The sequence below is a fragment of the Myotis lucifugus genome, unplaced genomic scaffold (assembly GCF_000147115.1).
Source record: "Myotis lucifugus unplaced genomic scaffold, Myoluc2.0 scaffold_383, whole genome shotgun sequence".
NCBI lineage: Eukaryota > Metazoa > Chordata > Mammalia > Chiroptera > Vespertilionidae > Myotis > Myotis lucifugus.
In genome coordinates, this window is record NW_005871431.1 from 748,790 (window position 1) to 771,758 (window position 22,969).

At 51.6% G+C, this 22,969-nt stretch overlaps 1 pseudogene; it reads right to left on the bottom strand.

Moving 5' to 3' along the window:
• Positions 1–12,149: 12,149 nt before the first annotated feature.
• On the bottom strand, positions 12,150–20,276 carry LOC102438666 (annotated as a pseudogene).
• Between the last annotated feature and the right edge of the window lie 2,693 nt (positions 20,277–22,969).

The following is a 22,969-nucleotide window of genomic DNA, read 5'->3' on the forward strand; positions in this document are numbered from 1 at the left end:
GCGGGCCCCCACCAGCGCCTCCCAGTGGCTAGGAGGCCGCTTGAGGGGTGGAGCTAAGAGGAATGGCAGGCGACCGTTGGAGAACGTGGCCGTCCGTCAGGGCTCAAGGCGGAAACGGCCCATGGACTCGGGGGAGGGGAGAAAAGGTGGGAGCACGTGACAAAGCCGGAACCAATGAGCCTGCAGCCCTCCTGCCTAGGGCTTTGCGGGAGAAGCCATCTTGAGAGTGGGTACGTGGCGAGTCCGGCGGCGGGAAGCGTGCTCGCCCTAGGTTGCCACCATCTTGCAAACGGGCAGGTGTTGTCCCCCTCACGCGTGAGAGCAAAGGGAGGCGCGTGGCCATCTTGGAGTCGGGCGGGACACCTATTAGGCTCCATCTTGCTTGTGGGCACGTGGCAGAAAAGTCTGATTCAAATTGAGACGTTACTCCTAGGTTAGTAGGCGGGGAGGCAGAGGCCGCTTAACGCATCCCAGACGCCAGGCCTCGGTCCTCACTGCTGGCACCGAGCCTGCAGGCGCAATGTGGTCAGGGAGCGCCCCGACCCGGCCTGTTGGTTTCGGAGCAGCGAGGGCCGAGTGTAGTCCTGCACACGGGGCTTCTGAGCCGGGGTGGCAGAAAGCAGAATCCTGCCATCATGGGAAATTCAGAACCGGGTGCGGCTCTGTCCCAGCAGCAGGAAAAACACCCTAAACGTATTCCCAGAAGTGCTGATTCCGAGTTTCACAGGGTTGTCTGTGACAGGTTGCCCCTTCGGAGAGAAGAGGGGAAACCGAGGCCAGCGAGGTGGGCAGCGGGAGTTCCACATGCGATCAGGGGCCAGAGCCGGGGAGGCTGCTGAGGGTCGGCTCCCCGGCGCTGCTGGTGGCACCGGCCTCGGGCCTCGGAGCCGACGGGCATCGTGGGCTTGGCGAGGTTCTCGGTGCGAAGCAGAAGAAGCGGAAGCTGTTGTGATGATAGTTTGCTTGACGGCCCTGCCGAAAGGGGGATGTTTAAATGGCACCAGCCCAGAGAGGGAGCAGCAATGGCATTTCTCTCTCCTCTGCCTCGCGGGTTGGTTTCGTTTCACCCGCAAGCGCCCGTAGTCCTGGCAACAGCACTCGCGGGGCCTGGCGGACCTGGACGCAGCCCAGGAGCCGGCGGCTGCCCGGGTCACAGGAAGCCGCCTGCCCTGCGGGTTTGGGCCCCCTCCCGTCCCAGGAGATCTGAAGCCCCTGAATCACTCATCAGGAGCAATGCTCCAGTGGATTCGTGGATTTGCTCCCTCCCAGACTCCCGCCCAAGCTCGGGTTTGGGCACCACCAGGGCCAGTTGCTCATCCTTTGGTGACCAGTGCCAGGGCTGCCTCCCCACCGCCAACCCTTCATGGCAGGGTCTGGGTGAGAGAAGAGGGGCAGCTGACATGGGGGGGGGGGGGTCTGAGCCATCAGACTGTGTTAGAACCCACTTCTGAGCTTGGCCCTCCCAGGACTCCTGTCTTGCTCAGAGTTCAAGCCCCAGGCAGCCTGGCAGCCCGGAGGCCCACACCATTGGCCACCTTTCTGGTTTCTGACCTCACTAGCCGGCCTCCTTGGTGCAGCAGTTCCCTCTGGAAGATTCTTCCCTAAACCTACACAACTCCCTCCTTTATTCTCCCACTCTCTGAAGGCCAGAAGTCTGAAATGAAGGTGTCAGCAGGTCCACGCTCCCTCCAGAGGCTCCAGGGAGGAGCCTTAATGCCTCTCAGGTTATGGGGGCTCCAGGCTCTTGACTTGTAGGCACATCACTCTGGTCTCTGACTGTGATCACGTGGCCCTTTTTCTCCCTTATTTTCTCTGTGTCTCTAAAGAAGACATTTCTCATTGGATTTAGGGCCTTTCGGGATAATCCAGGAAGATCTCACCTCAAGACTGTGGAAGGGGGCCACATGCTGACCTGACAAGCTCAGGGAAGGTCTGCATGGCAGTCTTGCAAACTCAGAGACCTAACGTAACCACGAAGGGTGGTCTGAAATTAAACTTTAACCAAAAGCAGTTATGGCCCTAGCCGGTTTGGCTCAGTGGATAGAGCATCGGCCTTCGGACTGAAGGGTCTCGGGTTCAATTCCGGTCAAGGGCACATGCCTGGGTTTCAGGCTCCGTTCCCAGTGGGGGGGTGTGCAGGAGGCAGCCAATCAATGATTCTCATCATTGATGTTTCTATCTCTCCCTCTCCCTTCCTCTCTGAAATCAATAAAAATATATATTTTAAAAATAAATAAATAAAAGCAGTTATGGTGGATAGTCCCGTCCTAGGCGCTATTTTCACTGACAACGTCAACCTTTACCTTAACTGAGCCTGTCTGTCTTTTTGCATCTATAATAACATATCCTTGAAATATCTGGGTAACTTGTAACTTCCCCTTTTCTGTACCCTTGGGGCACAACCTAATGTGCCTGGGCGTCAGGACAGATACCACACATCCCTTCATTGTTATGTTAATTATTCCTGCACCCACCTAAGTATGTGTCTATCATTTTACTTTTTATCCAATCCCAGAGGTTTGCCTGCTTTGCTTTCTCCCGCCTCTCTATCACCAATGGATTTCATGTAACCCACCTACGTCCCTCCTTTGATTGTAGTGTATAAAAACAGAGGAAAACCGGTCTTTCCCTGGAGCACTGTCCCAATCCGTTGAGATATTGCTTCCCGGCAATTGTCAACAGTTTGGCTCAAACTCACAAAAATTCTTTACAGGTTTGAATGTTTTTTATGTTAACGAGACCCTTAAGAGCACCTGCAAAGACCCCCTTTCCCAAATAAGGTCTTGCTCACAGGTTCAGGGATTAGATGTGAATATAATCTAATAGTGACCCCCAGCCCAACTGGTCAGTCCACAGTCCACAGCACCATCTGAAACTCGGACCAGCAACAAAGACTGCGGTGGGGCCTTCATGATTGCCAAGGCTTAGGGCAGGGCGTTGACAATTAGATCTGTGCCCCTGGTTTATCTAGGGGAGCAGCCTCCTCTTTGTCTTCCCTTTCCCTTCTCAGTGCTTCCATCCTAATCTTGCCAGCCAGCTGCTTCCCTCATGAATGTTTCAGGGTGAGCACGGCCACATGCTCACCTTGCAATTGTTTGATCATTTTGAAAATGATACTCTGTGGCAGGAGCAAGGCTGGCGAGTGGGAGCCAGATGGGGGTGGAGGGCAGGTATTCCAGGGCCTCGGTTCTCTGGTTCTCTTCTCGAATTAGATGGGAGTGGAGGATGGTGCCTCAGTTTATCTCTTTGTCAAAACAAAGAGGCATGGCCAGGCCTGTCCCTCTTCACCTCCCTTTGGTTTACCTTCCTGTTTCAAATGGAAATAGCTTAATAGTTCTGGATTTAGTCCCATGTTTGTTTATCCATTGCCTAGATTACAAAGCCATGGGGTGTGGGGGACCTGGGTTTGGGCTTGGGCAAGTCGCTCACATCTTCCCTCCCCCTAGAAGGCCTCCCAGACTTTCTGACCCTTTTTCCACATTTCTGTTGAACTGAACTAGGGCATAGGGGGATTAAAGAGACTACTCCCAGCTCCTCCAAGCTGGAGCTCCTCCCCCGGCCCCAGCTGGGTGGCCTGGACCCTCTCCTGGACCTTCTGGAACTCTCTCAGCCTAAGAATATTCAAAAGCTGCCTCCAGCCTGGGTCCATCAGGGAACAGCTGACTCCCCAGCTACCAGACCTCAGCTGGTCCCCTCCTCCAATTAGGCCCCAGGCCTCTTCCTCCACTATCCCTCCCAGGCCCTGCCCAGCCCCCTGTCTCTGTAAAGTAGGGAGGGGGTCTCCAAGGTGTTTCCCTTGAATTGTCGTGGTCACCTTCCAAGGGTCTTATCATAGATCCCACATCCAGGGCTCAGACTCCCTTCCCCCAGGCCCTCAGGCCAACGGCTAACTCCCTGGCCTTTACTCGCCCAAACCAGCCTGGCTTGCCCCTCCCCCCAGGAACCCACCCTCTCCCCAGGCCCTGCCCTAGAGCTAGAACTTAGTTTCCACCTTCAGCACTATACCACCCCCAGGCTGATCCACACCCGCTGGGAGCTCAGCTAGTGCTGGGTGCCTTCCAGTTTTAACTCTTTAATCCTCTGAGTGTGAAATACTATCACTTCCTTTCCCCCAGCCCAGAGACCGTTGAGTCAGCTGCCTGAGCTTCTTAGCCTGAAAGATATCCCCCAGGCCGCTCCGCCTTCCCTGGGGCAAACAGGCCTGTCCAACAAAGAGTCCACATAGAGTGACCACCTGACCCAGCAACACTTCTAGGTATGTGCTCAAGAGAAATGAAACTCAAATTGCTGTGTACAGGAGTGTGCACAGCAGCCAAAAGGGTTTATTGACAGATGAACGGACAAACGAAACGTGATGCAGCCACATACAGGGTGGAATATTACTCAGCCGTGAAAAGGAACGAAACACTGACAAGCCATGAAGCCATCAGAGTCCCTGCTGTCCCCTACGGCTCCTCAGGGCTGACACTGACCCTCATCTCCTGGCCTCTGTGCTGGTCAGACTTCTCCATGGGAAGTCCCTCCCTGAACTGTCCTCCCAGGAGGGGGTCACCATGTGCAGCCCATGAAGAGGGGTGGGCCAGGGGTCTTTCTGTCAAGTGGTCAGGAGCCCAAATGGCTCCAGGTCATGTCGGGGCTTCTGCTGGGCACTGGGCTGTGCAGAAAGCCTGGGCCTCGGAACATGGACAATAAACCCAAAGCTGAGGGCAGCAAACATCAGCAAGCGGCTGCAATGAGCCCTGCAGGAAATGCCAGAGAGAAAGGCAGGAAGGGGCTGGGGCAGGTCAGGGCAGCCTCCCTGAGCAGCCGCATTTAATTTGAGGGGGGAGGGCTGGCCACTGGACTGCTGGGCCAAGAGCGTGGAGGACGGAACCACCAGGGTCCTGTCAAGGGTTGAATCATGGTCCCAAAAGATGTGTCCACGTCCTGACGCCTGCACCCATGAATGTGACCATGCCTGGAAATGGGGTCTGTGCAGATGTAAACAGTTAAGATGAGGTCACACAGGAGTGGGGTGGCCAGAATGCAATGACCGGTGTCCTTATAGGAAGAGGGAAATCTGCATACAAACAGGGGAGAGGCCACAGTGACAATGGAGGCAGAGACGGGGGGTAATGAGGTCACCAGCCTGGGACGCCAAGGTTCCTGGCCACACCGACATCTGCCCTCACAGCTTCCAGAAAGAACCAGCCTGCTAGCACCTTGGTCTCTGACTTCTGGCCTCCAGAAAAGGGAGCGAGTAAATGTGTGTTGTTTTAAGTCACCCAGCTCATGGCTCTCGGTCACGACAGCCACAGGAAACTCATTATGCCTTTGAGAAGTGTGGCCAGGGGAGTGGACGGTAGCGGTCCTGTCTGGGCTGGCAGCTTTGCCTGGTGACAGGAAAGTTGGCTTGCTTCCGTGGCCCTTGCAAAATTTATGAAAAGGAGGATGTCTTGATAGGGAGAGGGAATGTGAGCTGGGCTGTAAGCGATCCTATGGCCATCTGTTCACTCCGATGCCCGCCTGCCCACAGGGTCATGGGGCCATGGGCACCAGCTGGGATGGAGCAGATCAGGGGCTCTGGGCTGCCCAGCATGTCCTGACCAGGGTAGGGGCACAGACCCAAGTCCTCACTCACTGGGGGTGAGGACCCCAGCCCCATCCTGGTCACGGCAGCAGAGCCTTTCCTACATACAGGAAAGCAGCCTTTCTCACCCAGAAGATTCTTTTTGCTCCCCTGCTCCCCCTTGGATACTGGACCATGCCTGAGGACATTTGTGGTTGTCACACTGTGGGTGTTCCTGACACCAGGGGGCCAGGGATGCTGCTCTATATCCCACAAGTGCCCAGGTTGGCCCCCCACAGAGAGTAACTGCCCAATGTCAGCTGAGTTTAAATAAAGCCCCTGAGTCCTCTGCAGATGACCCGGAAGGAGGTCAGGCTGCACAGTGGGGGGACCTGGAATCCTGGTAAAAAGCTAATTCTGGAAGGATCCAGGCCCACTGGAGAGAACGTGCCCCCAAGGCAGGCAGATAGGACTCGAGGACACAAGGAAGAGTGGCCCTTGCATTTCATAACAGGTAACATATGACACCCCAGACAGCCAGCCTTCCCGTGGTGACATTGCCGGCATCAATAGTTTATAGCAGGAACGGACACTTGATCTGGAGTCTCGGGCAGTCGGCTTGGATGGCCTCCGGGCCACCTGCCTGGGGAGGCTCCTGAGGACCCACAGGGGGTCAGGACGGACCCTGTCCCTCATCTCAGGCTGAACACACACGCCTTTGGTGCCTGGTTCTACAGAAGCCACCCTTCCCGGAGTGGAGACACTGCCACCAACTTGTTTTCATTTGGATGGGCTGAAGGGTGGGGTTGCTTACTTGCTAATCCACAGAAGAGGGAGGAGAAGGGGCCAAGGCCCCTGGCTCCAAGTTCCTCTGCAGTTCTGAACAGACGTTTCTGTAGAAAAGATGGACAAATAACCAACAAGGCCACGAGAAGACGCTCAACAACATGAGACACGTAGGAAATGCTGCCCAAACACTCACAGCGCGACGGTGCCTCACACCCACAGGATGGCCACTGTTCACGTGGTGATCACAGGGGTGGACGAGGACTGGGAGAGGTTGGAACCCTAGTCCACAGCTGCTGGGCTGTGAAACGGGCAGCTGCTGTGGAAAACAGTGGCAGTTCTCCTAAAGGGTGAGCATGGAGTTACTGTCTGACCTAGCAATTTCTTCCTAGGAATTTCACTCCAAGAGAAACAAAAACACATCCTCATAAAACTTTACACGGAAACAAGCAAAACACTGTACACAGCAGCATGGTCCACAAAAGCCATAATGTGGGAACAGCGGGTGTCCATCAACAGATAAATGTGCCCCATCCACACGCTGGAATATTACTCGGCCGAGAAAAGGAGTGAAGCACAGATATGTGGATGGGCCTGGAAACCATGATGCTCAGCGAGAGAAGCCAGGCACAGAAAGTCACAGTGTGTGTGATTCCATTTATGTGAAATGCCCAGAACAGGCAGATTCGCAGAGACAGGAAGTGTGTTAGTAGTTGTCAGGGGCTAGGAAGGGGGATGGGGAGTGACTGCTGATGGGGGTGGGATTTCTCTTTTTGTTCCTGAGGCTTTTCTGCATTATTTTTCTTACTGAGTTTAAAATGTGGGTATGTTAAATGCTCGTTGTAGCCCTAGCTGGTTTGGCTCAGTGGATAAAGCACTGGCCTGCAAACTGAAGGGTCCCCGGGTTCAATTCAGGTCAAGGGCAAATGCTGGGGTTGTGGGCTCGATCCCCTGTAGGGGGCGTGCAGGAGGCAGCCAGTCAATGATTCTCTCTCATCATTGATGTTTCAATCTCTCTTCCTCTCCCTTCCTCTCTGAAATCAATAAAAATATTTTTTTTAAATGAAAAGGCAAGTATTTTTTTTTTTTAAAAAAAGCTCACTGTAAACAATTAGGTAACCAAATAGAAGAAAACTAAAAATTACCTGAAACTCCCACTACTCAAGTCAGCAGTAACCACCTTTAACCTCCTAGGCCTTCCTTTCAGGTTTCCTATATCTATTTACCTTTTTGTTTGTTTTTTAATCCTCCCCCGAAGATATTTTTTCCATTGATTTTTTGTTTGTTTGTTAATCCTCACCTGAGGACATTTTCCCATTGATTTTTAGAGAGAGTGGAAAGGAGGGGGAGAGAGTGAGAAACAGCGATGTGAGAGAGGCACATCCATTGGCTGCCTCCCACATACGCCCCAACCAGGGGCTGGATCCAGCCTGCAACCGAGGTACGAGGTACGTGCCCTTGACCGGAAATTGAACCTGCGACTCTTTGGTGAGCAGACTAAGGCTCCAACTGCTGAGTCATGCCTGCCAAGGCTATATCTATGTATGTTGTAAGGAAAATAAGTGGATATATAAATGTAGATATGTGTATACGTATATACACATACATAATGTCTGTATACACATATATAATCCCAATCATGCTAATACTTTCTAAACATTGGTTAAAAACTAAGTATCCTAGTAACCAATTCACACCCCCCCCAAAAAATAATATAAAATAAACATGCAGAGCTCCTGTGCCCTGTTCCTTGCATATTCCAGCTGTTCCAAGTTCACACTATTTGCTCCCCGACATTTCCAAGGCCCTATTTTCCACCACAAAATCTGAGCGACATACAGTCGTTTTTTTTGTGTTTTGTAAGATTGGCATCATGCTCCCAACTCGTATGCATCTTCCATCCTTTGAGTTTTAAATGGTCCTCAGGCCATTCACTTTATATATATATCCATATATCCCCATATACTTTATTGATTTCAGAGAGGAAGGGAGAGGGAAAGAGAGAAACATCAATGACTAGAGAGAATCATTGATTAGCTGCCTCCTGCATGCCCCCTACTGGGGATCGAGCTCACAACTCCAGGCATGTGCCCTTGACCCGAATCGAACCCGGGACCCTTCAGTCCGCAGGCCAACACTCTATCCACTGAGCCAAATCAGCTAGGGTGCCATTCATTTTTTCATGATGCATTTTGCATTTAACAACCAACTCAGTTTCCCATGTTAGTGTAGCAAAAGATTTAAAAGTAGAGTAGAAGAGGAAATAAATGTCCCCAGTAATCCAGGGGGAACAACTGCTAGTGTGTTTGAGCAGGGGCTTTGAATTTTATTTTGTAGTTTTATTGTGTTCACCAAAGTGAGGCTTGCTTCCTTGTTCCTTTCCCCTTATTTTATATCCTGAAACTTTCCAGGTGATATTAACATTTCCTCTGAAACATCATTTTTTTTAAATTGTAAAATATTTTTTTTTTTTTTTAAATTGTAAAATATTTTTTAAAATTAGTAAAAAAAAAAAAAAGTGTAAAATATGCCTGCAGGTCGGTGGCATCAAGTACATTCACATTGTAGTGCAGCCATCCATCCCCACAGCTCTTTCATCTTCCCAAACCAAAATTCTGGAAACATCTTCCACGTGGACAGGGCTGCCGGTGCTGACAGTCTCACGGCCTCCTCCTGGTCAGCGTTTCTGGGGCGCCCTCCTCACGTGGGCAGCATCTCCTTCCCTGGGCTTCTTTAAACGCAGGATGTGCTGGGGGCGCGCAGGCACGTCCAGCCCTAAATCTGGGTGCCCCGTCATTGAGGACAGGGGTCAGGCACAACGTTCCTGGCAGCCCCACCCACATTCCGAGGAGCGGGGAGCCCTCCCCAGCACAGCTGACCTCAGAACACTGCCTCTCCTGGACCTCCAACCAGCCCACGCCCAGGGTCTCCCTGTCAGAATAGCAGAGTTCAACAAACAACAACAACAAAAACCCAGAAAGACAGAGATGATAGCAATTCTTCGTTCCCTAAAATCGACATCTCCTTTTGTTGTTGTAGTTTGGTTAATCCTCACCTGAGGGTATTCTTTCCATTACTTTTTCAGAGAGAGTGGAAGGAAGGGAGGGCGGGGAGAAAGAGAGAGAGAGAGAGAGAGAAACATGGATGTGAGAGAGCCACATGGCCCGGTGCCTTCTGCACCAGCAAACCACAACCCAAGTACATGCTCTTAACTGGCAATTGAACCCCAGACCCTTCAGTGCTGGGCCCGGCGCTCCAACCACCGAGCCACACCGGCCAGGGCTACCTCTTTATTCTTTGAATAAAGCCGCATTTCCCTCCCCTGCCCCAGCTTCTCTGTCCAGCTCGCAGAGTTCAACCCTCCCCCCTCCCCCAGCATGATCCTGGAGGAAAACTCTAGAATTCGTTGGGCAGGCACAGGCTCCTTCCTTTTTGCTGAAGATAAAACAGATCCAACCATAAAAAACACACACACACATACCAAATGCTGGTGTTTATCTCCAAAGTGTGGAATGTTGTGTCATTTCCAGACATTGTATACGGTTCCGGGAGAGGGGCCTCAGCACACCAGGCCAAGGCTTAAGAACACTGCTCCTCCAATGCCCGCCCCGTGTTCCTCCAGCAGCCTGTAAAGTTCATGCTTATTCCACCCCGCGAAGCTCTCTGGAAGCTTCCACAGGGTTCTTTCACCCCCAAGAATTCAAACTCTGAGGGGTCCCCACTCAGACCCCCAAATGCCCCTTGCAATAAATACGCCAGGAGGGAGCAATCGCAACCCCAGTAAAGACAGCAAAATTCCTTAGTGTTAATAATTTTCTTTGTTCCCTCCCACAGAGCGCAGAGGCTAAGGGAGCCTGGGTGGCCTGCGGTCCTGAACGGTCAGCCTCAGCCGCACCCGCACCCGCACCCGCAGCCGGAAGGGACCTGGCCGCATTCCGAGCATTCCTTCCTTTGTCCCCACTTGTTTGTTTGCTTGTTTTAAATGAGATGGCCAGGAACTCCTTTTTCTTTTTGTTCTCTGCTGCCGCCAGCATTTAGGGACTTTGCATGTTCTTCCAGGAACCACCCTGGGACATGCTAGCACCCTTCCATGCTGCACCCCCTCCCCCAGAGACACCACACTGGGGTTATTGCGTCTGAGTGCGTGCAGCTGGCCCTCATGCCCTGGGCCACCGCAGGCTGGTCATCCACGGCTCACTGGCCTCAGGCCACTCCCATCAACACTGTCCACTCTGCAGCCAGGACATTCCTGCTCCCCACACTTAGCCGTTGGGAGGAGGGAGGTGGAAAGAGATTTCAGCCCCTTGCAGACCAGGCTGGGTGGTGGACACACAGGCCTGGACTCAGGGGAGTTTCGGATACTGATTATGAAACCCGACAACCAATGGGTCCCGGCTGCCTGTCAGTAATTGAACCAACTAAGCAGATATAAGGTTGACTCGTACATGAGCTTTTATTCCGATAATGCCAGCAGTATGGGAGAGCAGCAGGTCATCCACAAATATCTGTTCTGCACACCCCGCCCCACCCCACCCCATAAGCCAACTGCTTATATTGGATAGAAGGGCAAAGATTACATGGGAAAGTAGGAATTACAGGCATGGGGAAGTGGACAAGGTTAATGGTTACAGGTTACAGGCCATGCGGGCTGGGGGGCGCCCAGGGCAGGTGCCTCCGGGACCACGTTGTTTCAGCAACAAGGTTGTTAATCTTTCCATGATGACAGGCAGTTCTTGGAAAAGGAGAACGGACCGCATTCCTGTCCCCGGGCATACAACTCTGCCCAGCTAGAATGTGCTTTCTCTAATCAGAACAGAATAATCCTGGTTAACAGAGCATGATTAATATTTCTTATAATTGTAGCTAGTTCCCACTATTCTATTTCTGCCCCTAACAGTTAGACAGTGGCCAGCCTTGGAGGCCAACCAGATTCCCGGTGGGGAAACTGAGGCAGGGGTTAACATCACTCCACTCCAAAACTAAACTGATGAACAAAATAGATCCAGAGACATAGAAACATGGAACAGACTGACAAATCTCAGAGGAAAAGGGTGGGGGGAGGGGAGATTAACCAAAGAATTTATATGCATTTATGCATAACCCACGGACACAGACAATAGTGTGGTGAAGGCCTGGGGCGGAGGGGATCAATGAGGTGAAAATGGGGGACATCTGTAAGACTTTAAACAATAAAGATAATTTTTTTAAAAAATATTTTTTTATTGACTTCAGAGAGGAAGGAAGAGGGAGAGAGAGATAGAAACATCCACCATGAGACAGAATCATGGATCGGCTGCCTCCTGCAAGTCCCCCACTGGGGATCGAGCCCACAACCCGGGCATGTGCCCTTGACCGGAATTGAACCTGGGACCTTTCAGTTCGCAGGCCAACCCTCTATCCCAGCGGTTCTCAACCTGTGGGTCGCGACCCCTTTGGCGGTCGAACGACCCTTTCACAGGGGTCGCCTAAGACCATCCTGTATATCAGATATTTACATTACGATTCATAATAGTAGCAACATTACAGTTATGAAGTAGCAACGAATATAATTTTATGGTTGGGTCACAACATGAGGAACTGTATTTAAAGGGCCAGAAGGTTGAGAACCACTGCTCTATCCACTGAGCCAAACCGGCCAGGGCAATAAAGAGAAATTAAAACAAAACAAAATCATTCTCCCAGGTCCTCAGCTGGATCCACACCGATGGAGTGTGTATTTATGTCCCCCGTGCCTGGTGCCCAGTGGGCTCGCACTTGGAGGCAGACTGACCTGGGTGGGGTCCTGGGGTGGGGGTGGGGGGATTTCAGGAGCTGTTCACCACCCTGCGCCTCCCTGTGTCTCTAAAGGAGCGACCAGGGTTGCCCCGTGTGGAGCTGAGGCACTGGTCTGTGGAGAGCCTTCGACCCTTAGAGAGGAAACCTCCCTCGGTGTGACCGTGACCTCCTCCAGGAAGGAAGCAGGACAGACCAGCGAGCACCGGCCAGGCCTCTGCATGGTCCCAGCACTCAGGGGGCTGCAGCTGCTCCAGTGAGACTGTTCTCAGGGCACTGGGGCATTGGGATCGGGGTCAGTCCTCACAGGGGCTGTCCTAGGGCCTTTACTGTTACACAGGCCCATCACTGCGGCCAGCACAGAGCAGACACACAGCGGCTATCACTGGGTGTGAACAGTCCGGGAGCAAAGCTGCTTTGAGCACGAATCCTTTTTATAAAAGACATGCTTTCATTGATTTTTCAGAGAGAGGAAGGGAGAGAGATAGAAACATCGATCAGTTGCCCCCTGCACACCTCGAACCGGGGATCAAGTCCACCACCCGGGCATGTGCCCTGACCGCCTGTGCACGAGATGACGTTCAACCAACTGAGCTACACAGGCCAGGCTCCTTTGTAAAAAATTGAAGTGAAATTCACATAACATAGAATTAATCATTTTAAGTGACATTTACTATATTTTCAATCACCACTATCTAGTTCCAGAACATTCCACCACTCTAACAAGAAGCCCTATCCCTATTAGTAGCCACTCCCCCATCTCCTCCCCAGCCCCTGACATTAACCCACTTCCTGTCTGTGGATTTGCCTGCGCTGACATTTCACATAAATGGAATCACACTGCATGGCCTTTTGTCTGGCTTCTCTCACTGAGCATCGTGTGTTCAGAGTCCATCCACGTTGTAGCGAGTGCCAGTGCTTCGCTCCTTTTTAAAAATTTTTTCATTGAATTTATTGGAGTGACGCTAGTTAATAAAATTATATAGGTTTCAGGTGTACAATTCTATAATACAGCATCTGTGTATTGTATTGGCTTCCCTCCTTTTTATGGCTGAATAACACTTCAGTGTGTGGCTGAACCATGTAGTGTTGGTCTGTTCACCTGCTGTTTTGCTTTTTGCCTGTTGTGAATTGTGCTGCTGTGAACAGTCATACACATATTTTTGTTTGAATAGCTGATTTTGTTTATTTGGGGTAGAGACCTAGCGGTGGAATTGCTGGGACAGAGGTAACTAAGTTTGGCTTTTTAAAAAATATATATTTTCATTGATTTTTTTTAGAGAGAGAGGAAGGGAGAGGGATAGAGAGATGAAAACACTGATGACAGAGAAACATTGATTGGCCGCCTCCTGCATGCACTGAGCCTGGGTCTGTGCCCTGACAGGGAATCAAACTGGGCAGCTCTTGGTTCATGGGTCGATGCTCAACCACTGAGCCATACCAGCTGTGCCGGCCTTTTTATTATTATTATTATTTTTTAATCCTGAGGATATGATTTTTTTAAAATGTATTTTATTGATTTTAGAGAGGAAGGGAGAGGGAGAGAGATAGAAACATGAATGATGAGAGAGAATCATTGATTGGCTGCCTCCTGCACACCCTCTACTGGAGATCGAGTCTGCAACCCAGGCATGTGCCCTTGGCTGGAATCGAACCTGGGACCCTTCAGTCCATAGGCCAATGCTCTATCCATTGAGCCAAACCAGCTAGGGCCTGAGGATATGATTTTATTGATTTTAGACAGAGAGGAAGAGAGAGGGATGGGAGGGAGAGGAACATTGATGTGAGAGAGATATATCGATAGGTTGCCTCCCGCATGCACGCCAACTGGGATCAAACCCACAACCCGGGTATGTGCCCTGACCAGGAATCAAACTCGTGACCCTTTGGCATACAGGACGATGTTCCAACCAACTTAGCCACACCTGCCAGGGCTCCAGGTTGGGCTTTTTGAAGAACCACTGCCCTTCCTGCAGGGCTGGCTTGTCTTCCTCCATTCCCACCGGTAAGCAGGCTCCTTCGTGGCGTGGATGCACACAGCGCCCGGGTCCGAGCTTCTGCTTTCGGCCCCTGAGGTTGCCCTGGCCCAGTCAGGGCTCGCTTGGCGAGGCTGTGTTACACCAAGTTTGCGTTGTTGTCATTTGAGAGCTACGTGCACGGCGGGGGGAAGGGGAGAAACTGGAATGAAGCCCCTGCATCCTTCTGGTGCTCAGGTGTAGGTGGATCCAGATGAAGCTGCTGCTGCCCAGCAGACCTGAGGCACCACAAGGCAAGTCATGGAAGCAAGTCTTCTGCCGTTTTACTAGGGACGGGGAAACCTGGACCAAAACACCCTGACCTAGTTTTTCAAATATTAGACCCCTCGTGTGCAGAGAGACAGCTCATCAGAGAGCACTGCCTGGCCCTCGGCACTAATAAGGTCCCCTTTCTGTGAAAACCCTCGCATTGCCCGCTCATCTTCTGCAGAGCGGCTCCCCAGCTCTCCTAGGGGAAGGTTCGTGGACGACAGAATCAAGGCTGAGTCCAGCCTGGAGCTGGTCTCCACCTCCCATCTCTGATGCTGAACCTCTGTGCTTCTCCCCACCACGATGACGTCACCTACTTCACCATCGCATCTGGTTTTCAAAGCGTTCACACACGTCACCTTGTTTGCTCCCTCCACAGAGCTAGCCAGCGATGCAACGAGTTTCTCTTCCCCCATGGAAGCTCCATGGCCCACAGGAAGCCCTTGTCTGTGGTGAGTGCGTCCTCCGCCACCGCCGCAGCGGCACAGGCCCGCTGAGAGGCTTGCTAGCAGCCGGAAGCCTCATCTCCACCAGCATCTTGGTGCCAATGAATACATACAATTGTTATAGGTCAATCATCCTCAGTAAAGCTGGGAAAAGGACTGTGGAGAGGGTTTGCTCCTAGAAAGATGAACTGGTGGAATAAGTGAAATGGTGAGTTAGAACAGACTTTTTGTTTTGTTTTTTAATATATCTTTATTGATTTCAGAGAGAAAGGGAGAGGGAGAGGGAGATAGAAACATCAATGAGGAGAGAGAATCATTGTTCGGCTGCCTCCTGCACGCCCTTACTGGGGATCGAGCCCGAAACCCGGGCATGTGCCCTGCCTGGGAATTGAACTGTGACCTCCTGGTTCCTAGGTCGACGCTCAGTCAATGAGCCACGCCAGCCGGGCTGGAACAGACTTTTTTAGTATACCCACCTGCGTTGTATAAATTGTACCTGGAAAATATATATTTTAAGACGACGCAGAGCCCTTGGCCAGGCCAGTTGGCTGGAGCATCGTCCCTACACCAAAAGGTTGTGGGTTCGGCTCCTGGTCAGGGCACTTACCTAGGTTGCAGGTTCGATCTTCGGTAGGGGCTGGGAGGCAACCAATCAATGCTTCTCTATCACATCGATGTTTCTGTCTCTCTTTCTCCCTTCCCCTCTCTCCAAAATCAATTAAAAATGTATCCTCAGGTGAGGATTTAAAAAAACCCACAACAATTCAGAAGAAATAAATTATAAAATTCAATGGTTTCTAGTATATTCATAGAATTGTCCAACCATCAATACTATTAATTCCAGAGGATCCTCATCACCTCCCCCCAACAATCCTTCCCATTACTAGTCACCCCCATCTCCCTCCCCAGCCTCTGATCACTTCCTGTCCCTGTGGATGTGCCTGTCCTGGGCATTTCACAGAAATGGGATCACACACTGTGTGGCCTTTTGGGTCGGGCTTCTCTCACTGAGCGTCATGTGTTCAAGGTCCATCCAGGTTGTAAGGAGTGTCAGCGCTTCGCTCCCTTTCAGAGCTGAGTACTATTCCAGTGTGTGGAGGGGCCACATTGTGTTTGTCCATTCACCCACCGGCGGACACTTGGGTTGTGTTCACCTTTGGCGGTTGTGAATTGTGCTGCTGTGAATGGCGAGTTTTGAACATGGGTGTACAGGTTGTTGCGTGTTCATATGTTTTCAGTCCTCATCTTCATTTCCACCGAGGAGGCGAATGCTAGGTCACACAGTGATTCCCTGTTTGAACTTTTTTTTTTTTTTTAAATATATTTTATTGATTTTTTACAGAGAGGAAGGGAGAGGCATAGAGAGTTAGAAACATCTATGAGAGAGAAACATCCATCAGCTGCCTTCTGCACACCTCCTACTGGGGATGTGCCCGCAACCAAGGCACATGCCCCCGACCGGAATCGAACCTGGGACCCCTCAGTCCGCAGGCCGACGCTCTATCCATTGAGCCAAACCGGTCAGGGCCCCTGTTTGAACTTTTGAGGAATGGGCTGGCCAGCAGTTTCGACATCCCGACTGTCTCACCCAGGGCATGGAAAGGGTGAGGCGGTCGCCTCTCTGCTGCTCCCTGGGGAGGAATCATTCATCCTGCCAATGACTTATTGATGAGAGCAGCTCAGTGGGACCAGGAGAACTTTCCATGGGTTCCTGTTATCAATAGGGCTGGTGTGAGGGCGCAAGGGGAGAGGGTCCTGGCCCCACTTCAGACCCTGCCTGTGCCACTTTCAGCCACCTGGAATCAAGAGAGAGGTGTGGTCAGGGCTGACTTGCCCCTCAGACACCAGCCAATTTTCAATTCTTTTTTAAAAATATTTTATTGATTTTTTACAGAGAGGAAGGGAGAGGGATAGAGAGTCAGAAACATCGATGAGAGAGAAACATCGATCAGCCGCCTCCTGCACGCCCCCCACTGGGGATGTGCCCGCAACCAAGGCACATGCCCCTGACCAGAATCGAACCCGGGACTTCTCAGTCCCCAGGCAGACGCTCTATCCAGTGAGCCAAACCGGCCAGGGCCCAATTTTCAATTCTTTTGTGAAAAATTGCAAGACCGCAGCCCAGCTGGCGTGGTTCAGTGGTTGAGCGTCTTACTATGAACCAGGAGGTCATGGTTGGATTCCCCATCAGGGCACATGCCCGGGCTGTGGCCTTGATCCCCAGTGTGGGGCGTGCGGGAGGCAGCCGATTAGTGATTCTCTCTCATCAATGATTCTATCTCTTTCTCCCTCTCCCTTCCTCTCTGAAATCAATAAAAATACTAGACGCCCAGTGCACATTGAAAGAAAATTAATTAGAAAGTGGCCAGTGGGGTGGGACTGGGTAAGAGGGCCAGACACGCCCTGGAGCCAACCTCCCGTGGTCCCTCCCCCCCCCGCCCCCCCAGTTCGAAGGGCGTCTGCAGAGTGAGCAGGGTCCCTCTGGCAGGTGGGATCCCTCAGCCTGGCCTGCGAGGATCAGGCTGAAACCAGCTCTCCGACGTCCCCTGAGGGGTCCCAGAGTGTGAGAGGGCGCTCTGCAAAGTTGCTTTCGCTCGGCAGCTCCTGCATTGAGCATTTGCCCCCTGGTGGTCAGTGTGTGTCATACCTACCTGCTGGTCGGATGCTTGGTCAGATGGTCGGTCGGTCAGTCGGTCGGACGGTTGGTCGGTCAGACAGTCTCTTAGCCTTTTTTTTTTTAAAATATATTTTATTGATTTTTTACAGAGAGGAAGGGAGAGGGATAGAGAGTTAGAAACATCGATGAGAGAGAAACATCGATCAGCTGCCTCCTGCACACCCCCCACTGGGGATATGCCCACAACCAAGGTACATGCCCTTGACCGGAATCGAACCTGGGACCCTTCAGTCCGAAGGCTGTCGCTCTATCCACTGAGCCAAACCAGCTAGGGCGCCTTTTATATAGAGAGATTTTTTTTAAAAAGAAAGAAAAAAATTGCAAGACCCCAGACATTTAATGCCCAGAAAGGCTGGGCACTGATGACCCAGGGTGAACACACAGCTTCCAGCTGCCCGCTCTGGCACCTCCCAGCACCCATGGCCCCTTGGGGGACCTAGAAGTGGACAGGGATGGGGCACATCCTCAGGGAGCCCCTGTGGGTGGCCATGTCCTCATTCCACACCACATAGCTACACAAATGATTGACCTACGAGGCAGCCAGCCAGAGCGGACAAGACATAAATAGTGGCCTCCGTCTCCAGCCCCTTCCATTACATTTGGCAGGAAATGAGGTTTTGTAACTTGAAACTGGGGGTTTCATGCCAAACCTGCAGATTTGCTAGAAATATACTAATGTGGGCGGCAGCGGCGGGGAGGGGGGGTGCCTCTTCCAGAAACATCCCTCCCAGGCTTCTACTCAGATCAGGGGCTGCTGCCTCAGGGGACCCAGGTTAAGTCAGGGTGCTTCTTTGTGAATGAAGCCAACCCCATTTTCTCTGCCCTTCACATGGAAAAGCTGATGCTACTGTTGGCAGACTATCTCCTCAATGACTCATCTGCCGAGCCTCCTTGCCTGTAGAATGTATTTCTAATTAAAATATTTACTATTTTATTTTAAACAATTTGGTTTATCCAAATACACCATTAGGGGAGTCAAAAGGCAAAGCACAGGCTGGCAGAAGGTATTTGCAGTGCATAATGCAACGAAGAACTCAGGTCTAACACATGTAAAGAACTCTCACAAATCAATGACCTGAAATCAGCCCACCCAAGTTAAGAAAATGGGCCAAGGACTTGAAAAGGCGGGTCCTGGGGAAGGACCCACAAAGGCCATGAGCGTGTACTTGACAGGCCAGTCCACAGGGAAGTGCAGATTAAAACGCCAGGGAGGGACCACGCCATAGGAGAACGGCTAAAACCGAGATCAGTAGTGCCAAGTGCTGGCCAGCACCTGCCAATGGGAACTCTGATATCACAGCAGATGCGAATACAAAGGAGGCAGCCACCTTCAGAAAGTTCTAGAGAGGTCTTCTTTCAAGTGAGATGTAATTGCATCCCATACAATCCACTATTTTAAAGTGGACCATCCAGTGGTTTTTAGTACGTTCACAGACTTGTGCGACCCTCACTACTGTCTAATTCCAGAACATTCTCATCATCTCACAAAGGGCATTCCGTGCCCACAAGTTGTCACTCCTCGCTCAGCAGGTCCCAGGCAGGAAACCAACACAGGAAACCTGGTTTGCAGGAGCAGGACTGGGAGAAATGTATGCATTCTGTTTGGACTATAAATACAAAAATATGCATTTAAACCTAAAATAGTGCCATGAGGTGTGTGTGTGTGTGTGTGTGTGTGTGTGTGTGTGTGTGAGTTTGCCATGAGTTGTTTACCATGTTTCTCTTTTATTAGTGTAGATGATTTTTAACAGAGAGGAAGGGGAAGGGATAGAGAGTTAGAAACATTGATGAGAGAGAAACATCGATCGGCTGCCTCCTGCACACTCCCCACTGGGGATGTGCCCACAACCGAGGTACATGCCCTTGACCGGAATCGAACCTGGGACCCTTGAGTCCGCAGGCCAACGCTCTATCCAGTAAGCCAAACCGGTTAGGGCTGCCGTGAGTTTTAATACACCCTCACTCGAGGATGCTTTATTGATATTGAGAGAGAGAGAGAGAAACATTGATTGATGTGAGAGAAATATCAATTGGTTGCCTCTTGCATGCACCCCAACTGGAGATTGAACCTATAACCTAGGTATGCGCCCTGACTGAGAATCAAATCTGCAACCTTCTGTTGTATGGGATGCCGCTCCAACTAACTGAGCCACCCAGCCAACACATACTTTTTTAATTTTTCAAAAATTTTCAACTACTTTAATGTGCTGGGGAAGAAATCCATTAAAATATGTTTAACTACATTAAAATGTATTCGAGGGCGTGCGTTTTTCTCAGTAATATGGCGTGATGGACTCCATCCACCTCCACTCCCTCTGCTGTTCCCAGCAGCCCAGGGGCCTTTTGTGGGGCTGGGGCTGTGCTTCCTCCAGCCTGGGCGCTAGGCGGCGCTGGGGAGCCTCGGCCAGGGAGAGGACCTGGAACTTGCAAGATGCAGTGGGCAGGCGTCTCTGGGCGGGTGGGAGCAGAGATCACATTGCTGGTGTTTTGCTGCCCTCTGGTGGCAGCCTGTAGTTGCTCCTCTCGGCCTCAAATCAGGAAGTTGCTTTAAGTCCCTCCTTGTCTGGTGAGGATTGGTTTATTTACTTATCTATAGTAACCAGAACCAACATCTATTCAGCACCGACCGACCGTGCGCCAGGTGCCTGGTAACCCTCATAATGCCCCTGGGGGTCAATGAGGCTGGGAGCGGAATGGGCAGTGATGATGGACAGCTGAGCCAGCAAGCCAAGGACCCCAGCCAGGGGACACATGAGCCCCATGTCCAACGTTTGGCCTTTGGCAGCCACTGACAACCCATCGTGTCACAGATAAGCGCACGGAGGGACCTAAACCACTATATCCACCTACTCGGTGTGTCCTCAGGCCCACAAAGGCCCTGTCTCCAGTGACGTTACATTCGGAAGTTCCAAGTGGACATGAGTTTGGGGGAACCCTGTTTGCAAAGTAGGGCACCGGGGCCCGGCAAATGACCTCATATTTCAGATCCAGTTTTCACCCCACGGTAGGTCCTACTGGAAAGACACCTGGAATTTGCTTCAGGGACCAGGCTTAACCCGCTCCCCCCTTTGGGGACCCCTGGACCTGCTGGGGTTGGACCCCAGCATCGGTAGAGCATGAGACTCTTATCTCAGGGTCGTGGGTTCGTGCCCCACGTTAGGCGCCAGATGCTAGGGTCCAACCCAGCAGGTCCAGGGGTCCCCAAAGGTGTGGACGGAGTCGGCGAAGAAGGAATGACACGGAGACAGCAGCGTTCAGTTGATCAGCAGCCTAGCCAGGATCTCTAGCCAGGAACTCCAGCCAAGTTCTGGTCAGGATCTCCAGCGAAGTTCTGGCCAAGTTCTGGTTTTTATTGTCTTGTTACATCTGTATTTATACCAGTTGATTTTAATCCTGTCAATTTCTATTGCAAAGGTTAGGGTGTTTCTTATCTCTATTCCAGGGAGTAAAGATTATGTAGCTTAAGTGTAATTGTTTGTAGTTAAAGTGATTAACTACCCGCCTGGCACTTAGTTAAGGGGTTGTATCCCCTCCCTAACCTCAGGGAAAAATCCCCACCTGGGGAAACAACCTTTCTCGGAGAGGTGACCTTGATTAAAACACACAGCGCTAAGGGGAGCAAACATATTAAGAACAGTATGCCATATATGCCAGGTCCCTTGAAACATATGCTGTGCAGATGTTTCTTTACTGCAGCGACTGTGTCAAGCACAAGGATGGACCGGCTTCCGGCAGGCTAAGGGGTCATCTACCCTTTGCTGATAGGGAAACTGAGGCTCAGAAGGGGAACATAGCTGGTTAACTTAAGCCAACCCAATGATTAAGCGCTAGGGATGAGGTTTGAACCCATTCACCCTACCAGAGCCCATGCCCCAACCCCACTTCAGGTCCTCCCAAAATGGCCAGAATTCCGAGGTGGCCCCAAGAATCTTGCCCCCGTGTACACACCCCGTGTAACCTCCTTGAGTGTGTGTAGGACCTTATTTGGTAAAAAGTGGAGAGGGCTTTTTCAGATGAAATTAATGTTCCCAAATCAGTTGACTCTGAGTTGACCCAAAAGGAGATTATGGCGGGTGGGCCTGACCTAATCAGGCAAGCCTTTTGTAACGGCCTGGGGAGCAGCCAACAACCCTGAGTGAACTGCTCATGGAGTGAGCCATGTGGCGAGGACCTGGGGGGGCAGCAAGAAAACCGGGAGCCACAGGGCCATTGGACCAGGAGGGGTCAACCTTGGGGCTATTTATTCCCTGCCTTCTCTCCACAAACATTTCTCATCCACCTGCACTGGCAAAGCGTAGGGACTCCACCAGGGACCTCCAGGTCTGTCCCCCTATCTAGCTCTGCCCTGTCCTCCACGGTCTGTCCTCCCCAAAGTCACCAGAGGGCGCCTGTGAGCACCCACTCTGTTCTGCCCACGGCCTTCAGGGCTCCCACAGCCCTGGGAGAAAAGCCCAAGTCCTGCCCTATCTATCATCTCCTCCCGTCACCTCCTCCCTCTATCCCCCTCACTCATTCCACTCCAACCACACAGTTCTCCCTGCTGTTCCCCGGACGTGCCGTGCGGGCCTGGCCCAGCATCATGGCCTTGGCATGTGCTTTTGCATGGCCTTTGCATGTGCTGTGCCCGCTTCCTAGTTATGTTCCTCTGGCTCATTCTTCCACCCAATTCTGGCCTTTGCTTCAAGGTCACGTCTTCCAAGAGGCCTCCCCCGACCTCCCTGGTCCAGGAAGCCACCTCATCCCTCCCTGCTTACGGTTCTGTTCCTGCTTACGGTTTTCATTACCTTGTTTTATGTCACCAGCCATTACATCACACATCTAAGTGTCGTTGTTTAATCCCTGTGAGCTCTGCGGCATGGACACCAGGCCCCTTGGTCCCGGCTGGGTCGCAGTGATTTGAACAGCACCAGCCACTTAGTAACTGATGAGAGACTGCGATATTTATTGAGCACCTATGGTTTGCTAGGTGATGGTCTGGGCACTGGGTACATGACAGGGACGAGACAGACACTCCCTTCCCCCACCCATCAGGTGGCCAGCCTGGTGGGACAATAGATATGAATCAGATGATCACACAACGGTTAATCAGAGCCAACACTGATGTGGCATTTGTTGTCTGTATACCAGGTAGTAGTACTCTGTTAATCAGTCCTCACCACTGCCCTGTGAAGGTGATACTGTACCATTGATATCCTGTAGTAAAAATGGGGAAACTGAGGCACAGGGAGGGTAAGGGTCTCCCCAGGCCCCGCGGTCTGATAGATTATTCCAGGAATAGTCCTCGTGGCCCAGCCTCCCATGCTCCTATGTAATCCTCTTGTCCTGACTCAAGCCTGGTCATGTGCCGCATGCGGCTGGAGGGACAGCAGCACGTGTGACACATGCATTTGAAGTGCTCATGTGTCAGGACCTGCCTGCCTGCTGCTCCTGGATGCCCACGGGTCCTTCAGGAGGA